This window comes from Anomalospiza imberbis, chromosome 4, assembly GCF_031753505.1.
Source record: "Anomalospiza imberbis isolate Cuckoo-Finch-1a 21T00152 chromosome 4, ASM3175350v1, whole genome shotgun sequence".
Taxonomy (NCBI): Eukaryota; Metazoa; Chordata; class Aves; order Passeriformes; family Viduidae; genus Anomalospiza; species Anomalospiza imberbis.
The window spans coordinates 36,185,916-36,204,868 of record NC_089684.1 but is presented as its reverse complement, the minus strand read 5'-3'; the positions used below and the strand labels follow the sequence as shown (position 1 = coordinate 36,204,868).

The window sequence follows — 18,953 nt, the reverse complement described above, 5'->3', positions numbered from 1 at the left end:
TTTAAGGCTGTTGGGCAATCTGCTCCAGTGTCTTGTAGCAGCCTTTTCCAACACAATCCAATTAAATTGAGCCCTGTGCTGTTCTCCATGTGATGGTCTGAAACTATAATGTCAAAATTAGGCACCTTAGAGTTGAATGAGATTTATTTTTATGTGTGTTTCAATTGTTAACATAGTTGAGATGAATTAACTGCTATCTTCATTTTTTCCCAAGTGTTGAAAAATGTTAGTTATTGCAGTTTCTTGGAAGTAATATCTTACAGTGACAGATTCCTTTTTCTGTATACTGTATTTGTACAAATAACAACAAGAACGTGCAGCAGCATGTAGGATCTTCTCCGCATTTTACTAAATATATTTGCAATATGTTTGTCAGCATTTTCCTAATAGGTGTCTGTATTCAGGAGCCCATAACTCTACTGAAATTTCAGTCTCAACTGGAACTTCACAAACAGATCCTCCACTCAACAAATCTTTCTCAAGTGAGCATCAAAAAAAAGGCCATCAGATGGGAATGCATATGCATACCTTATTAAAGAAATGGCATTACAACTGAAAAGAAACAATACTTATTTTATTAGTGCATCCACCAATGGGGATTCTATAAGCTATAGAATTGGAAATTGTTTCTCAAGAAAAAATAAAAACTACAAAGAAAGAATACTTCACCCTTCCTGAAAGAGGAAATTATTAGTGTAGCTTTAAGAGAAGAATTGAAGACTTTTTTGAAAGGTAAATTATCACATATCCATTCCTTTCTTTGAGCTAGCTGGCTCATAATTATCTGAACCTATGCTAATAGTGGGAATGTCTGAAATAAATTACATGCAAGTAAGATATAATCAAGAATTATGTAGGTATATTCAAAGAAAATTTGAACTTGAGTTTAAAAGTCAGACTCAACCCACGAAAGATTCATAAGCAGAAACAAATTTTTTCTATAGATGCAAGAAAGTGATTTACAAATACAAAATACAGTAGTGCCATGCAGTAACAGAATTAAAGCCTGTTGTTCAGTAGGAGTAACACAGAAAAGGAAATAGCAGTCAACACATAACAGGTTTCAGCTGCTTTAATGAAGTAAGACTTGAGTGTCACAATGCAGTCAGTGTCAAAAACCAAATGATTGAGCTGCCTCACAGCATTTCCATGGAATCAAAGTCTATTAACTGCCTGCACATCAAAATTCCTTTGCAACGACCATTTTAAATCTCGAGGCTAGAGACACACTCTCAAATGAAGTACATCATCAAGTACCAAATAATTTAAAAGGTCATGAAGAAAGTTATGCTTGAGTAGTGTTGTAACAAATAAGCAAACCAAACAAACAATAGCTCAACCCCTTCCAGTTTCTGCCTCACTTAGCACCATCCCTCCCTTCTTCACACTGGGGTTTGAAACCTCAGATAATAAAAGCTGTTATGTGTTTATTAAGGTCATGAACATACAACACCTAAATGATCTTAATAACCTTGCTACAACTCCTGAACCACATAAACCAGCCACATCTGGCATTTTAAGAGCATCAATAGTGCATATTTTATAACACATATATAACTTAGACAGTGGCAATATTTGCACCCTTCCTAAATGTTTTAGAGTGGAGAAAAATGTGGACTTCAAACCTCTTCCATATTAATTTACTTGCATAAGATCTTACTGAAGATGACCTCAAACATTATACATGTATCCAAATTCTCTAAGCATAACCTATAGCAGCATTAAGAATCTAATTCAGACAGGCTTTCATGCATGACTAACATTAATCAACTTATAAATCTTGATGTAGAACTTTAGCTTAAGAAAAATACAGTAATTTAATCAGTGTTGTACACTGTAGTTCTATTTTGCTCATCACTACTCATAATACTGTATCATTAAGCTCATTTAATTCCATATAAAGCAGTCAAGCAGTGAACGCTAAAGCCTTCCTCAGACATCATTTAACCCAGCAAGCCTCAGGCACCACTGGAAAAAGCCTGCAATTCGAGAACAGGGATAAATCAAATCATAACATGAGTTTGGAAATATTTTATGTCTCAATGACCAAATGCAACAAGACTGTATTAGTAACAAAATCCTGACATTGATAATACTAATTATTCATAGCAAGACATACTCCAAAAGAGGACTGTGATGTTCTGAGGTATATATTAGTGTGTTAAATACATAAATCCAAGATAAATACAGGCTAATTTACTACTCCATTACCCTCTTTATGTTCCAGAGCAAAATGTGGATGCAAGACTTGAAAACTCCACCCCAACATGGGGAAGCCTCTCTCAATCACTCTTTCCTTCTGAAGTGATCAAAGAGGAATCTCTCAGTCTCAGTAGGATGTATAAACAATGTTTATTGCTCTGTCCCTCACAAGATCATCTTCTGTCCCCAGTCAAAACCAGTGCAATAGGGAGGTAAAAAAAAAAACCTGTTACAGAACTACAATGAAACTGAAATGAAAACTGTGCAGCATCCCCACTTTGTAGTAAGAAAACTGATGAGGAAATCCTTATTTTCCTTTTATGCTAAGAGTTACAGATGACCATTCTCCCACAGCAACAGAATCCCATTAAAACCAAACCCTCAATCGTCCGGCAATGATACAGGAGAGTGTAATTCTCCTGTATCAGGAGAATAAAAGCAGAATATCAATTGTCACTGAGCAGTGACAGTGGAGAAAATGCTGTCCTGTGGAGACCTGAGTCATCGGCCTGAATTTCTACAACATTCTTGCATTAGGCATTTGCCTGCTGAGCAGTTATTTGCCAACGCAGTAAGAGATAAACATGTTAGCCATGAGAACAGAAGGGGAGGGGGGAACAAACAAAAAAGCTAAGAAAATGTGAGGAAACTGTATAAAATTTTGTAAATAACTGAAACAAGAAGGAGAAATAATCCTCACCCCAGGACTCATAAAACACAAAAGGTTTTGTAACATGCTCCTTCTAGGGACTTATCTGACCACTGAGAAGTACTTGCCTACATACTTCAGAATTTATACCTCTATTTCCACATGCTTTTTTGACCCAGCAAATTTCTGTTTGTTGTTTTCTTACGGCTCCAAGTACCAGGCTATAAAACTCTGAATGAGCTGTTCAGACCACCAACTAAACTGAACAATTTCATACCAAATGAACTGAATTATTCTGTTTTAATTAACCACAAAAAGATCTAACCCCTTAGAAATTAACAGTTCTTTCATCTTCCAAGCAAGAGTACAAACATCAATAAATTCCAAAATGCCAGTTAAAACTGAAACTTCACAGATGTTTTATTATTTCAATATGTGTAGATGCCTGTTGGAATAATCAGCATTCAAGAACTACCCCCAGCCACATCACTACATTAATAGCAAAGCCATTGATGCAGCAAACAAAATGGGCCACAATGACACAAAAAAGCCCACTTCCAAAACCCTGTGGATCAAGTGATATCAAAGAATAAGTGTCACAGAGAAAGGAAAAAAAACACATGGGAATAAATTATTTGGGATAAAAATAAGTGGATTATTTTGAATTTTGGAAAATTTTAAGAAGGAAAGGTACTACAAAAGCCTACACACTGGTTTGTCAAACCCTTTTTTCCATTTTTTCCCTTTTGTAGTAATTTTCTACAGTGCTGTCTCAGGTGTGACTGTTTAGACCATGTAGCTTGACCAAGGCAGCAGGGGCTGTGGGCATGTTGGCATTATATGACAGACTTCAGACACTAAATTATATGTACAATTATGCAATGGCCTGTTTAAGTCATGGAATGCAAAATATACCAAGGGAAATATAGGCTGGATATCAGGAAAACGTTTTTCACAGGAAGAGTGATAAGGTTCTGGAATGGTCTGCCTGGGGAGGTGGTGCAGTCACCATCCCTGGATGTGTTTAAAAAAAGGCTGGATGTGGCACTCAGTGCCATGGTTTAGTTGAGGTGTTGGGGCTGGGTTGGACTCGATGATCTTGAAAGTCTCTTCCAACCTTGTGATTCTGTGATATAGTTCCATGGAGATCCTACCATCAAGAAGTATAACCCAATTTTTCTTTTGTGAGAGAAATCTAATTATATTTTCAAATCTCCAAACATTTGAACTGCAACTTAAAAGAAAAAATAGGTGAATTAAAAGCAAAGATAATAAAAATTAAACAGTTGTGCCTGTAATATGTCTAGGCAATGTCTGTTTTATTCAAATCATACACATTTTAAAAAATCTCTCTTCACAGTTTAACGTTTTCCTTGCTCAACAAGAAGGAATGATCTAGTTCACTATGGCAATATCTAAAAGGAAACTTAAAAAATATTATATCAACCTCCAACTTAATTGAAACTTGTACAGTCAGTGAAAGGTAGAGGGAGGAGATAGACACAATACTGAGGATGTCACTTTATTCAGTTTAATGCAATCAACGTGAGCCATCATTCATTTGCATAAAGAGTCTTCATGGACTCAAAAGACAAATATTGAACCTGTGGAGAGATTAATACCATTCACAAAACTATACTCTTATCAGATAATAGAAGTGTCTTCAAATTCATTCTCCTCTAAAAAAAAGCCCCAATTGCTATTTGCCATTGATGAAAAAAGAGCCAAAATTCATTCTTACTCTTAGAATAAATTCACCTCTACTTAGTGACTATATTTATTTGAAGTAGAGATGAACAAACACACCCATGGAAAACCACTGAAAAATGTAGATTTAAAGTCTAAATCCACTGTCAAAATTATAAACCTTCCAACTAAAAATGTCCTACACTGTGGTATTTGCAGATACCTGCACTTTGTTTTCATGGTGTCTGTGTCAACCCCCGTTTTCATAAACTCTGCAAATTAATTCTGAATTATTGTTGAAACAGCTCCACTACAATTTAGAGCTTAGCAAGTCTCTTAAACAGCTTTCAAATATGCATAACTAATCTATAATTTTATACTCTGAATCTGTGATCTTGTTATGAGGACACACAACTGCACTGCAGAGAAATCATGATTCAGATGACCACAGTTCCTCCCACCCCTCTCTCTTATGTGAAGGATAAAGAAACTATTTCATCTGTAAACCTTTTTCAAAATGTTATGGGGTTTTTTTTCTATTTTTTTATTTTTAAAAACTCAAAACTCAGCCTTTTAAGGCTTGATGTTAGCTGAAAAAAATGTTCCTATGAAATTTCAAGTGAGTTTCTAGTTTATTTTGTATGGGAATATACTCAATGATATCAGCCATAAATTAAAAAGAAAAATACAGACATTATTATATTTTTTAAAAGCTGTACTTTAAAGATTCTTCCCCTCTTTACTACTTTTCATAGAGCAGTTTCATCACATTACATGCCTAATAAGGAAGGACTAATGTGATGCCTTTCAGTAATTCCTGCTCTTCTTTTTATTTTTTCAAGAGAATTTGACAGCACATGTTCCTTCCTTGTGTGACTTAATGACAGACTAGTCTAATGAAGTGGGAGCGAAGATCCTGTCCTTTTTGCCAAGACCAAACTCAGGGCCTTGAGTGAAGAAACCTGTTCATACAATGATTCCTGAAGAGCAAGTAGGGACTGAAGGATTTTAGGCTCAGAGAGACTTGCAGAGAAAATACCCTTTGCAAATTAATCCTGATTCCCTAACAGCTTGAAAGGACTGAAATACAAGCAAAGTAGTTTGAATTTTAGTCCTGAAAAAATACATTTGCTACTTTTATGTTATATGACAACACAGTAATTAACGCATCTATTTAGGGACATAACTGGTCATCACCCAGCCATGAAATGGGTTTTCAGAATTAAGAACTGTTTAAAAGGATAACTTTTTTTGTTGGAAAATGCTAACAAGTTGCTTGCACTAAAGGCATTATTAAGAATGCCACTGACTTTGAGAAAATGAATGCAGAAGTGTAGGCACCTCTAGAAGAAAAATAATACATTGTGCTGATGAATCACATATGCAGTACCTAGGTCTTAGTGTCATTCTAGGTCAGTTTTCCTCATTAGAAATTGCATCTCTGCTCTTTCTAAACTTAGTACAAAAACCCCCAAAACAAGATAACCTAATGAAGTCTTGATTAGTAACTTGTTAATCAAGTGTAGGGAATTTCAGTTATAGCCAGTGGGAAGGGGAGAAAAAAAAATTATGACATGACTTGAAAAAACCCTAAAACACAAAGCCAAAGCCAAAAAAACTCCAACATACTTATATTAACCTTAAGTCATCAATTAGTGGAAGACACAAACAAAATCTACTACAAATATACCCCCAGCAAGATTAGCTGGACCAGAAAGATAAAACATAAGGTCCATAGCAGTAACTCAACAACAGAAATACTCAGTATTTGATGCTGGTAGTGAGTGCCTTCACCATATCAAACTGAGCACATCAGACAGGTTTTATATTGGGATTATGGAGAAAACACAGCTGTGAAACTCCTTAAACTAAAATCCATTATTTTTACTTCTTAAAAATTTGATATCAAATTGAACATAGTAAGCATCCTTCAGTAAGGCTTCACAAAACATTTTCAGTATCTAGTTCTTGAATAATCACATCAGGGTACACAAAGAACATTATGAACTGTGCTGCATCATTCAAACTATTTTCATGTAACATAAAATGTGTGAGTGAGCAAGGTGCTCAAAGAGTTAAGTCAAAAAAATTTAAAATGTATAAGTTGAGCTTCAAAGCACTCACATCAGAAAAAATGGGCTTAACAAGATTGAAACACATCAGGTTTAGGGTCTGTGCAGCAGAGTGTTTTTAAGTTGCAGCTATTTCCAAGTCAAAATCACCTTCATCTACATTTATTTCAGAAAAAGGAAAATATGTTTTGATTACTTGTTTTAGCTCCAGCTGTAACCCTAAGCAACACATTTTCTGACTTCTTGAGAGGGTAGCTATTTACAGGAAAGCAAGAGATTTTGCTTCTTTAATGCATGTTTTCAGTTTGTGTACATTCATGAATTGCTTTTTATGCACATTTGAAACACTACAAACTGCTTCAAAAGTATTACAGATTCATCTATGAAACAAGAATTAATGCAAGATGATTTCTCCAAAGAGAACTCTGTAAAAGCAGGCCATTCACTTAAAACCAAAACGTGTAAATTGTATAACTGTCTACTCCTTTCTGGTGGAGTTAATAATGGAGCATGGATACAGGAAAAAGCATATGCACAGTTTAATATACAAACAAATGCATTTTTCTTAATGATAAATATTAGTAGCTCCTCATTTCAGCCACATGTACATTCCACTTGCTCATCTGATCCTGTAGTGATTATTTTCTGGGATTTTACATTTTGTCTTTGAACAAGCTGAAAAATTTCAAAACCTGGGAGGCAACAATATCACACAACTTGCCACAAAGTTTAAAGTTTGTGAGCAAATGAGTTCTGCATCCGCAGAATGCAGAACTTTCTTATGTAATGGATTACATAAGAAAGGTTCATTAGATCTCTATCATGTGAAGACCTAATATTGAATCAGTAAGCACCTAGCTGGGAAGCAAAGGCTATACAGTAATTAATGTACTATAGTATGCATGCATTGATTTTTACATGGACTATATTTTAGCAGTAATAATGCCTGGCACCAGACTACAAATCAATAGGAGCCACTATTATGCTGTTGGTTAAAAAAAAAAAAAATAAAGATAGCAACCTTTTGTTTAACTGGTATAATCAGAGTTTCACACCTCAATTTTGCTATTGTAATACCTGACATTATTTTAAATAAGATTTTCATCCCAAATTTATTTTAAATACATATAAATACACAGTCTTTTTACTCATTCTGATCTTTTCATAAGCAACACAATGTCAAATTAAGAAAAAAAAAAAACAAAATATTAACATTAAATGGAAAAGAGACTAAGTATCTTTCACGTGAATATTCATAGAGATTTGTGTTTGCCATCACAGTTCAAACACCATGTTATGCTTTGCTTCCCTTCACTGTTTTCTCTTAGAATTGTTAAGCAAGTTTCAGACTAATATAAGAACACAAGATGGGAAAGAAACTGCATGGGTTTTCTGAAAAGGTGATTTTAAGAGTATATTAAGAATCAAAGAAAAAGAAAAATTAACTCTGAAAGTTCAGTACCTTGTTTCACTCTTGGAAGATCTCAAGGGAACAGGTGCGTAGCATCAGAACCCAAATTCCATCTTCACTAGCTGTTTGGTGTAGACCCATAACATTGCACAAGTAATTTTGCAATTCGCCCACAATACAGAGGAATAAGTTAAGGACCAGCTCCAAAAAAAGCTTTACTGGAGAAAGCGGCAGGCAAGTGATTCAGGATGGAGGCTACAGGGGCCAAACAAGAAAGGCCTGTGTGTCTGGACCTCTGCAGTCATTTCATGAGCTTTCTTTCACAGACTAAAAAAAGAAAAAAATCAGTTTGTAAGTTTTAACTTGACAGAACCCCATGAAAATGACAGATGGAAAGAAAATCTTACTCTAGTGAGAGTTTTAAGGCGTATAGAAATCCAAGGACAATTATGGTACATGTGAAGGTTATCTTGCCCTCCATAAGAAGTTCTTTTACTCAGGACTTGAAGTCAGAACAAGCTTCAGAACAGTATATCCAATATTACAGCATGCTAAAATTATCATGGCAGACAAAAGAATACTCAATTAAGATTCACATTACTGATAACACAGCTAATTTTTAAAAGGAAAGCATAATAAAAGAAAAATATTAATTTAAGGAGGAAAAAAGCCTATGCAATGTTTCTTTCTCCCTAGCACCTACAGTTCTTTTACTTCCAAGGCAATACCAATCCTGCTTCAACTGCCTTTTTCTATTAGCAGTTTACAGCCAAGAAAAGTTGGCATGGGTAACTTGAAATTCATTGTCATTAGCACACAAAATGAAGCTGATGGAAGCAATGTATTTTCCACTTTTTATACTGTGGTTAGCATTTCAGTACTTTTAAAATAAACAAAATAAATGGGATTATTATGTGTTTTTATAGTATGAGGAAAATAATGTTAAAATTAAATTAGCATAATAACCTTGAAGAGAAAGTATGCGTGCAACCTCTATAAAGGTTGTTGCTAATCCACAGGAGAAAATGCATTATTTATTCTAGAATGTCTTTAGATTAGCCAGGTGGTTCTCTTACATACCAAAAGGTTGGAGTTTAAAGGCTATTACAGACCTAGAGATCCTGTTTCGCTCAGCAGGTGTTACAAAAACACAGTTCTGGAAAGAACAAGAGCTCCTGTGATCTTACCTTATAATTATTTTCTAAAATACACTGCTAATTTCAGAAATATTCAGCCAGTATTTCCAGAGCATTGAGATTTAACTATTTTATCATATAACAAAAGACTTAAGCCCAGAAAGTAGTAGATTGTTAAATCTAAATTAGGAAAAACTCCTAATTTGCAATTTTACCTTCGAGTGAGGATTGAAAGCATTCAGCAACTCCCAGCATTTTATTTGCTATTTTTAGCCATGAAAGTGTGTGATCAAGTGCAGCACCATTTGCTTTTTTAAATTGATTGTGCTGCCTTTTCGCTGGAAATAAATATACTATCCTAACACCATTTACATAAAAAATCTGGAACCCACACAGTGTCAAGCTGAAATGCAGAACAGCAAATCTGTGTTTGACTGACCTTTGTGTATAGTGTGCCCACAAAAACCTACTAACAAAATAAAGCTTTTTCAGGACTGTCAGGTTTCACCAACACAAGTTTGGAAAGGATAAATCAAGATACAGCAGAAAGAGTAGTATATGGTGAGGAAAATAAAACAAAACAGCACTCTTCAGAAGACAGGTTACTTAAAGAGAATCTAGCATTACACTCATTTGATCTGCAGGGTTTAGTATTCAGGTGGTTGAGACACTGATGATTTACATTTCAAAGAAAAGAAAGAAGCTGCTGATGATCTTCCACAGAGTGTGGGTGAGACTGCTTAATTCCACATGACCCATATCCATGGAGGCAATGCAAGCACCTTCAGAAACCACCCTTCCCAGCACTGTTCATGAAACTTGTCTCTCCCACCCCAAACACCCACATTTATCCATATAAAACTTGACTCAAGCATAAACTGTTCCGAGATTACAAGGTTTCTGGTATACCCCTTTGTGAGAGTATCAATAAATCTAAGGCAACAGCATCTAGGAAATAGATATAACAGCAGGTTGTTCACCTGCAGATGAATAAACAAAGAAGTGAAGTGCTTCAACTAGCATCCATTTTTATTTCATTGATTTTTTTTTTCCTGCAAGTGCTATTAATACAATGAAATCAACAGTCTCGTTGATTTCTGCCCATGTTCTTTTGAATTTGAATATATCAACAACACCAGATGTCAACATATCCCCTACCACTGTGTACCACTAAATTTCTCAGAGGAAGATTTTGGTGCCTAACTGCCAAATTTCACTATCTTGAACCCTTTTTAGGGACACCCACTGCTCCCCCAGATAAGCTTAAGAAGACTTTTCTAATGGGCTCAAATTGTTGTTGTTTAAAGAGGTGATATACACTAGAACAGCATTTGGCCATTCTCTTGTTAAATTTGAACTTCATTGCAAAGTTGAGAAAGAAATTTGCTTTGGTTGAGTTTCCTGGCACGTTTCTCCCTTGTTCACTGATAAAAAGCAGATTACAAGAAATTAGGTCCAAAAGGGGCTTTTAGGAGAATAAACATATGTGAGATATTCTCTATAGAACCATGGTTGCTCCTGTCAGATATCATTGAACAGTTTGGGTTGGAAGGGACCTTAAAGATCATCTTGTCCCAAATCCCCTGATATGGACAGGCATACCTCATACACCTATATGGGGAAAAAGGATAGCATTAATTTCATTTCTCTCTCTTAAAAGCATCAATTTATAATCAACAATTCTTATCTGAAAAACTTTTCCTACACTCTTAGAAATAACGTATAAATATATATGAGAAAATAAGTGAACCAAAAGAACAACCAAGTTTTATTTCTTCCTTGGAAACTTAATACTTTCCAAAGAACATTTTTGAGATTTTTCCTGCCACAGACAGCAAAAGACCAGACTTCTACAACTGCACAGTCCTATTAAAGTAAATTGGGCACAACAGTTATATCTGTTTTCTCCACTGCAATTTTAAGTTCTAGTCCTAAAACAGAGTACAAGTGGGGTGTCTTATCTTCTTCAATTCGAGAAGTCCCTCACAGTCAAAAATAGCCTTAGTGAACTTCATATCAACTTGATAGATAAAACAAGAGCATTTACATTCATCCTGCCTCTTTCTCCAAACTCAGCTAAAAAAACTGCAGCTAAAAAAGCCCCAGTTGTGTCTGTCTGGAGGATTGCTTGAACACTGTGTTTGGTTATTATACGTTAAAAAAATAAATTAAAAGTTAACTTTTAAATGTTTTGATTCTTTGCAAGGACAACAGAAACAATGTTCACTTCCCCACACAGACATCTCTCCTCTTTTCTTTCACAAGAATATCCTAATTGCTTCTACAGTCTAAAAATGACCTTTCATTTCAACAGCTCTGTGGACTCCACTATTTGCCGAAACAAATAATTTCTTCCTGGCACAATAGCAAGTATTTTAATATTCTCTTCAGACTTTTTCTTCCTTGCAATCCTAATAAATGCATTCAGGTTTACAAGGAAGAGAGATCCTACCAGACAAATGGCAGCAAGGTTACAAACACGAGCTGATGACCTTCTGAAATCTTGTTTTCCAGAGCTGCCTGATGGGGTGAACATTCCAGTGATGTTATTCATTGAAATAGGAACTCCGAATATTCCCCTTTTCTGAGCAAAGTCATTTTACCTTGACAACATATCATCACTGGCTCTCTTCTGTACATCTTCTAGGACAGGAAAGAAAGGTGAACAATTTTTCAATCATGGATCCATGATTTTAATGCAGATATTAACTGAAATTCAATTTTTATTGGACACATATTTTGAATATTATATACACATTCATATGCACTAGCATGAAGGCACAAAGGCTAAATATATCTGTCATCTGGTCTGAAATGGGATAGAGATATAGCTTTTTTAACTACAGTGTAAAACACTGGGGACTTGTACTTCACAAATTCCTGATTTCTCTAAAACCTTTAAGCCATTTAATCATTAGAAAGCAAACAGCTTAACAGGATTTCCAGGTTTATAATTCATTTGACTTCAGCTTGCAAGAGTTAAAAAAGTGTTAGGTCACCCAGGTTCAGTTATTCTGAATACCAAACCTGTAATGATTTCTCTGCTTTCTTTCCAGGAAGAGCATTTTTAAGTTTGGTTACACCCTACAGAGCTGTTCACAAAGGTGTGCTTCCATGTCCTAATCTCCTTCTTTTAGCAGAGAGATTTCTAAAATACTCCCTATGTGACAGAGGGGCGCCCAACACTGTTATGTTCCACACTGAGAAAGCGGAGGCCACCTCTTCAGATAAATATGGGGTTTTCATATGGGTAATGCTGCAACCCAAACTCAAAAGCTACCTCATGAAACTTATTGTCTTTCTCTTTGCTGCCTGAAAAGTAGACAGGGTCAATCCTTACCTTACATCCTGAAAGGGCACTTTCAATTTGCTGGGAAAGAGTCAGAAATTCAGCTTGCTTCAGCAGAGAGAATTACAGGGTACAATCCCAAGCAAATTAATAACACACCAAGGCTTCGGAAATAAGGTCACAGTGTCTTTGGCAAGTTTTTGAATAGGACACTCACAGTCAGTCTAGATTCTTGTGCTAATACCCTCTTTGAAGGTACACTTTTTTCCACTGCAGTTAGCTAAAGTGGGTAAGAGAGGTGTGGAGAGCAAGCCTCATGTTTCTTTACCCACTTTAACCTAGAGGAGTTTGGTTTTATAGTGTTCTTTTGATACGGCTCCTTCCAGATCCTTGAAGGAAGCTCAGCCTCGAGCGGAATCAGAATTTGGTCCCTTGCTGAGGTGAACTGCTTTGGGGCAGGGCTGTCCCACAGTAGGGCAGGGATGGGGGCACACAGGGGCTTCACTGAGCAGGGGGGACACCAATTCCAGACCAGCTCACCCAGAGTGGCTGAAGCAGTGGGGAAATGTGTACCATGTACCCTTCCTGTGGTCAATGCCTGCACTCAGAGAGAGCTGTAGAGGAGAGAGGCTACAGAGCAGACCTCACTGAGACCCTTTTCCTGGGGCAGGGAGAGGCAGCAAACCTGCCTGCAAAGTTGGGCCCAGGTGGAGAATCTGTAGGTGGCTGAGCTGCATGGGGCAGTGAGAAGGCAGTGGAACCTCAGGAAGACTGAGAAATAATTAGATGGTTCAAAGCATAGTCTGCAGCTAGACCTACAGCCAAACAGGCATAAACTCCTCCCAAGCACATACATTAGGGAAAGGGAGGCAATAATGCAGAATGGAAGTTTGCAACAGCAAGATGCTCACAAGGCCAGAGCACCTCTCCAATGAAGTCAGAGTTGTGAGTTTTCAGCCTGGAGAAGAGAAGGCTCTGGGGAGATCTTAGAGCACTTTCCAGTACCCAAAGAGGCTAAGAGAGCTGGAGGGACTTTTTGCAAGGGCATGCAGTGGCAGGACAAGGGGGAATGGCTTAAAGCTGGAAAAGGGTAGGTTTAGATTAATTATTAGGAAGAAATTCTTTGCTTGTGAGGTTGTTGAGGCTCTTAACAGGTTGTCCAGAAAAGCTGTGGATGCCCCATCTCTAGAAGTGTTCAAGGACATGTTGGATAGTGCTCTGAGAAACCTGGTCCAGTGCAAGGTGTTCCTGCCCATGGCAGGGGGTTGGAATTACAAGATATTTAAGACCCTTCCCAACCCAAACCATTTTACCATATGATTCTGTGATTGCAGAAGCAGTATCTCCATCTATAGAGATGTGCATGGTTTTCTATAGCTCTTCACTAAGTACATCAGCTATCACCCAAATGAGCTGCCAAGCTTATCCTGCAATGTAGGGGACTATAAAATAACAGAAAAACAAGACACTGACCTACTCTGTCTTTCTCAAGATCATCCCAAAGGTTTTACAGACCCATTCCATATTCAGGTCTACACTTGTTACATTCTGGTAAGTAACTGTACACATTCTAAATGGTGCCTTACAATACCAGGCATTCATGTTATTAGTATTTTTCTCAAAAATAACTTTTTTTCCCCCTGCAGTGTTAAAATAATCTTTTTTTGCCATCTTTTAAACTAACCATCTGCTTCCTCCCAAGATCTACAGTTCAGCTGTTACCACTATAAAGGTGTTTCTTCAAAACATTAAAATTTATTGCAGCTTTATTTGTTGACCCAGCTGTAGTCTTAAAACTACCTTTGTCAGTATGCATTGCCCCTACCAATGTGCTGTTCTCACTGCATCAGTTCTAAACAATGCAGTACCTTTGCCTGCAGTTACACTTTGTATAAAAGAGCCTGTAACTGGAAAATGGGAATAAATTATATCCCGGCAATTCCAACAATGCTGAGAAACTCCTGAGATCGAAAATGTCAGAAAGTTCAGTGTCAGTTTTTCAGAGGGTAAAGCATAACAGGAAGTTAGCAAAAAAAGATCCTACAAAGTAAGCAGTAGGGCATACATGCACAGATGTTTGTCAAGCAAACAGGGTTAGGTGAGGTGCCTTAGAGCTGAACTCTTTCCATCCTGATATATTCTCCAAATCACAATCACTAAAAGATGCTTGGACTTATAAGTCCACTAATATTTTTAAAAGGTAGTTTTCTTCCTCTATTAAAGACAAGAGGATTTAGTTGTCCAAAACAACACCACTTAAGACACTTATCTGCATATGACTAAGGATCACCCTTTATAAAACAAACCTTTAACTTCAAAATTAAACTAGAGATATGTAGTTTAGTTCCAAGCAAGCAACTCTTGCCAAGTGGGTGTCAGATCAGAATGCTGTGCAGTGTATTTGACAGAAAAGCTACTGTAGTAACAAGAAACAAGCCCAAGATTTAGTAGTGGAAAAATTCAAACACTGCCAAAAGAATAACACAGTAAGTGCTCTCTGTAACAGCTTTTGGGATTCTTACTAATGCACACCTATACACTTGCATTTAGGACCAGGCATCTGATTGTTTCAGGGGCTCCTCAAATTTAGATTTAAGAGATATTCTTAGGCTACTCTTAATAAAAACAAACAAACAAACAAACAAACATATATTTTAAAGGAGTGGGGAAATAACTAAAGATATGAGAAAAAAACCCATCACCCTCAAACGCTTGGTACAATATGGCTGTAATCATACAGCACAAGTACTCTAATCTGCATGATTAGAACATTTTTACAGATCCAAGTACTATTTCCATTTATAACTCGAGGGCTATCTACATCACACTTAATACCCTTTTTCACTTGGCCTCTACCCACCAAATTTCTGAACTAAAATACAGGCACACCTTACTGGTGTGAACCCATTTAAGTTACCAGGATTAATCATTCTGATGCATATTCCCTTTTGCAGTGCATCTGTATTAGGCAAATGCATTTATATTGATGCAAATGTCTTAGTTGAGACACACTACAAACTGAAAGGAAGATACAAACATTGCAGTGAGTAGAACAACAAAACATCTAAAAGTGGGACATTAAATATAAAAGGACTGAAGCCAGAAGTCAAATTAGCTCAAGGGCTTAACTACACCCCTAGAATGAAGTGGTAGTCATTGTAAGAAATACAAAGCAGACTCTGACAAGTCTAATTAACAAATTAACAGATAGAATTCCAGTAGAATTCTGTTACAATAGACCTTCAAATCATTCCTACTCATCAGGCTCAAAATTGTTTCACTGGGGCTCTGAGGGGCTATTGAGGTTAAATAGCAGCTGTTTTGTTCAGTTCATCTCACATCATATCAGAATCCCTGGAAGCTTTGCACTGTATGCTAGCGTACCCCTCACCCCACCCCACCAAAATGTAAACCAACTCATAATATCCAAGTGAAAAAATCAGGAAACAGTTCACATTGCTGTTTAACAAACTTTTGAACCTAATAAAACAGGTTTCAGGTTTTACCTTTCCCTCCTTATCTTGCCCAGGCACGCCTCAGGGAAGCGCAACCTTTGCACAGTCACAAAGTCCCATATCTGTAACTCCCAAAACAGAGGTCTGTAAGGAAGGCGGTTTCGTTTTTAGGTTTCCATGCACCTATCAAATATTTTCTGAGCCCTGTAAAGAGTGCTAAAGTAAGACAGGTCATCTGAAGTTTATTAAAGCATCTGTGCCTTGCAGCATGGAGTTCACATATTGTGAATGCAACATTACTCAGCCAATTTAACAAGATTAGCCAGCCTGCTTTTTCCACTTTCTGTCATTTCTTCATCCATAACAAGCCAGCTTGTAGCTAAGGGCAGCCAAGCTCTTTTAAAGCTTTATTCTTTCACAGCTAGAAAAGCACAGCATTTACAATTGGGAGCTATCATGTCAGAAGCACAGTAGCAGTAGCTTCTCACGGGTCATTCAAAGTGTGCTACACAAACCAAAACCAGGAAAATAGAAAGGAGACTAGAAAGAAAGCAGACTAATTAACAGTTCTAAATTTTAGTTCAACTCTGCTCAACCTTCTGCTTCTCAGATCCAGCTAGACAGCTAATAAGCCTCATGGAATCCTGGCTCTTAATTAACACACAATAATTTCCCCAGAAGGATTAGAAGTTTCACCAGTTGTTCAAGAAGTCTGTTTTTACATCTCTGGTTAGATTACTGTCTATGTTTAGGAGCAAAGGTTACTGCTCCATATTCTATTGGTAATGGACTACTTTTTTAAAAAATGCAATCACATCTTGAAAGAATGCCTGCCTTTTAACTCTACAAGGCTTCTGTTTAGGTGAGCACATAACATTCTTAGGCAATAATTCAGTCACTTGACATGAAAAGCCAACAGCCAATAATGTAAGCATGCTAATTATACATTAGCTGTTTGAAAGCAGAATAATATATGAGCATGCACCTTTCTGAAAGGCCAGTTCAACATTTTAAAGGCCAAGGTCTGAGAATCTGTGCTCCCTAGCGAGGAGCTGATCATCAGAAACAAAATGCTAATCAAAGCAAAACCTGTTTCACCAGCAACTTGCTACACTAAATTCCACCAAAGTGAGCGTTGTACCTTCCCAAGGCATTCCAAAGGCTATTAGTCCTTCTTGGACTTCTGGCTAAACACACAGCTCACTTTAAAGCCCTGCCTCAGTTTTGTGGGAGCAGGTATCAATTTTAAACCACAATGCTGAAGTATTTGCCCTTAATTTGACAGTCAAATATCACACCTTTATCTTACTTTAAATCATCCACAGCATCTTCAAGCAAAAACTGGCTAAGATAGCTAAGATACTCTTATGGTCCTACAGATTTCTTTTTCAAGGTACAAGAGTGAAAATAACTCTAAATACACTAGCTTTCTTCTACTCCTTCTGGCTGCTCCTCTTTGCTGAAAATTAATACATATCACATATACACAATACATATCAACAAATCACTTGAGGAATTTGGGTGCACTATGCTAAAAGGTTTAGCAAACTGACAAATCTGGCCATCTTTACACTTTAAAACTCTACAAAGCACACTTACTGATAGCAGCAGGCAAATGGCCAGCCCTTACACCTTGTCCATCATTTTAGCTGAACACAAACCTGAAACAGCTTGTGTTAGCTGAACACAAACACAAGTGGTGTCTTTCACACCACTATTGTAAATCAGCTGTGACTGGTACACAAGACCACATAGCTGATGGAGGTTCATGAATGGGATCTGGCCCGACTGAAGTGTCCTTCCTCAGCTATGAAAGGTGGGTCTGAGGAGCTGCTGCTGCCAGTGCTCTTTTACAGGTCTTCTTCCCAACTGGTGGCTTGCACTCCTAGAGGACAGGGAAGGGCAGGGAAGGGCAGGAAGCCACCTCTCTCCAGTGCCAGTGAATCCTGCCTGGGGGCCAAGCTCCCTCTGCAAGGCAGGGCAGGTTTAGGAAAATGCTCTCACCTCCCCAGTCCCACTGCTTTTTTTCTGAGCTTCTGTTTGCTGAAGCAGTTCACCTCTGCCCAATACCTCCTGCTCCCCTCAGCCTCTCAACAGAAATGGTGCCCCAGGTAATTAAAAAAAAAAAAAAAAAAAAAAGAAGAAAAATGACACACATAACCAATTAATCACCTATGTTTGCAATCAAAATGCAATGTGACTTCAAACACCTAAGCCTGCCCTCACAACCCTGTGTCACCTCTGTCCCTGTCAAGCCAGCTGCTAATGCCACCAGAGACTGCTAGCTACAGACCAGCTTCTGTGGATATGCTGCCAGATAGTAGCAGAGACAGGAAATTATGTTTTGGGAGGCCTGGGAACCTGGAGAGGAAGCCAAAAAGGTTTTCTGTCTGCTCTGTCCCTGGATAAGTCCTGTAATAAAGTCTGCAGAGTGAAGATCTACCTCCAAAACTGCCAGCCTGGCTCCTGCTCCCAAGAGACCTGCAAATGTGCTGAGGCTGCATTTAATCTCACTAGCTATGGTATTAAGAAAGATGACATTCAGCAGTAGCAGTCCCAGTGGAGACCCCAGGGTCTGACAGGGTCTGGCATAGTTGCATATGCTGCTGCTAGTGCTCTTTTACCTTTCCAGGTTGTGGCTTCCTTGTTCATGCTGTAGTTTACCTTGCCACAAAAAAAAGGAGTTTCCCACTTTCAAAAGTTTCTCTCCTCCTGAAATGAATAAGCTTTCTCCTAAGAAGGCCACTGTATGGTTCCTGAGGGTCAGCCATGGACTAAACTAAGGAGTGTCTTCACTGAAGCATATTTCTCTGTGCAAGGGTAGCTCTTCAAGTAGCATCAAGCCCACTGTTTGCTTTTGCCAGATCAAACCTGCCCTGACAGTCCCATGACCAGCCACAGGCCTCTGCAGCCCCCATGCTCTTTACCCTGGAAAGGACACCACTTTTTCAGTCCCACAGCCTGTCATGATTGCTTGGCTGGGCCAGGTACCTGCAGCTCATTTGCTCTTTGACCACAGGTCTGCAGGAGGCTCTCCCAGCCCCTTAGCTACA

General features: G+C 37.7%; 1 long non-coding RNA gene across 1 annotated transcript; it reads right to left on the bottom strand.

Moving 5' to 3' along the window:
• Nucleotides 1–377: 377 nt before the first annotated feature.
• Nucleotides 378–9,162, bottom strand: LOC137473400 (uncharacterized). Its single transcript, XR_010998767.1, has 3 exons — nt 8,240–9,162; nt 4,006–4,079; nt 378–1,979 (listed from the first exon to the last, which is right to left on the bottom strand). It is a non-coding gene; the product is annotated as an uncharacterized lncRNA (long non-coding RNA).
• Between the last annotated feature and the right edge of the window lie 9,791 nt (nt 9,163–18,953).